At 43.2% G+C, this 1,712-nt stretch overlaps 1 long non-coding RNA gene across 2 annotated transcripts in view; it reads right to left on the bottom strand.

Moving 5' to 3' along the window:
* The window catches only part of LOC102381209, a 55,613-nt gene that overhangs the window by 7,881 nt on the left and 46,020 nt on the right, over positions 1-1,712 (bottom strand). For both annotated transcript variants that reach the window (XR_003092371.1, XR_001359221.2), the window contains exon 5: positions 161-361. This is a non-coding gene — a long non-coding RNA (uncharacterized LOC102381209). The remainder of the gene's footprint in view (positions 1-160; positions 362-1,712) is intronic.

A 1,712-nucleotide genomic window follows, 5' to 3' on the forward strand; every position in this document is an offset into this window, starting at 1 on the left:
AGAAGGGAACAGCTGTGCAGGGAGCATAAGAAGCAGTGAAAGCAGACTTGACAAGTCAGAATCTACTCGTCAGCTTTTCTAACTTGGTAGCTCAGCAGTAACAAAGAAAGAAAACCCCTTACCCAGGCTCTCCTAAGCCATCTCCGAGAGGTAGACTTACAGCATTGTTTCTTTCCTGAGCGTATGCTATGCAAAGGGAGACCATCTCTAGCCCCCGCAACAAATTAAAGACAACTTTCCACACAGTCATTCACACCCTTAGGCTTTGTTGGGTCTTCACTGTTGAGATTCAAGCTGGAGAGGCTGATGGACTACACCAAGGGGCATGAATGGGAGCTGGTATCTAGTATCCAGAACTGTCCTAGCAAACGAAGAAAAGAAAAAGAATAAAAACTCCCGTGCAATTGCAGCTGTCCCCTCAGCCCACCCCATCCCCCTGAGGAGAGCCCGACACCCCTTTTTTAAAAGTAAAATTCACTTCCTGGCCCAAACAAAAAAACCCCAAAAAGTCTAGTTCTAGCGTGAAAGCAAAGCAATACCGTATTAGTCAAAACCCCCACCAGCAAATACTGAGTTCCTACTGACCAAACAACTGTTTTCCACAAAATGCCATAAAGGCTAAGGTACTGTTGCTAATAAAACTAATCTAAACTAGCTATTAAAAATCAAACATCAAAAAGCAACCGTTATTAAAAACACAATAGCCGTTAGGCTAAAAGAGGCCTGAAAAACAGGCCTATTCCCCCAGTCATTACCCTGGCTACTAAAAAATGAGTGTTAATATACAGCCACTAAAAGCAACCTGGCCCAATACTTCTTACCCCACTATAGCCCGCCAAAAGTACGTATCTAAAACACACCTATTTCACACCTAAAATTCCAGCAACCTCCAAAGCTAAAAACTAACAAAAACCACCCGCAGCCCTTAAGAAGTGCACTGGTGTGCCTTAATCAACACCACAAAAACAAAGAAAGCGCAACTGTGGAGAACTACCCGCCGTACAGGACGTGTGTCCAACCTCAATGAAAACATTGCATTCCTCTACAAAATCTTACCATTTCTCAGTAAAATTCCCCTTTGTAGTCTGCGCAAAAGGCTAGTGGAAAGTAGAGAATGGTAATAAATTCTTGAGAAGTAAATAAAAAAAAACAGAAAATCAAGCCCAGTAATTAGCACCCTTCCCAAAATGGAAAATGCAGCCCAAAGGGCCAGCGCTTCCCATTTTACTGTAATCAACATCTCAAATTGTTTCTAAGCAATTCCAGTAAGGAAAAACGACTGAAAAACATTTGCTTTCACGTTCAAAAGGAAACAGCATCAGCCGTTGCGCCTGCCCCAGGGCTGGTGCAACTCCCCAATATTAACACATCAACAGGTACAAAGGCCCTTACCTCCCAGCCGCAGGTCCAAAGTGATGTACCTGACACATTAATTTAAACAAACACTCCTAAGGAGCGAGCCAATATCTCCCACCAAATGCTACAAGCAATAGAAGCAGCCGTGTTCCGAATGAACAAATATGTATGCAATAAATACAGCGCTCAGTAAAGTACCTAAGTATGCAATTCAATGCACAAAGCCTAAAATTTCTAAAACAGACCAAAAAAGCATTAACCCAACTTCCCCCACCCTGGACTCAAAAAAAACTACATTCCCAGTTGGGACCGATTTGGTGGTGTAGGGCGGCGATACCAAGCTCTGCGGCTCTAGC

This window comes from Alligator sinensis, unplaced genomic scaffold, assembly GCF_000455745.1.
Source record: "Alligator sinensis unplaced genomic scaffold, ASM45574v1 scaffold1718_1, whole genome shotgun sequence".
In the NCBI taxonomy this organism is placed as follows: domain Eukaryota; kingdom Metazoa; phylum Chordata; order Crocodylia; family Alligatoridae; genus Alligator; species Alligator sinensis.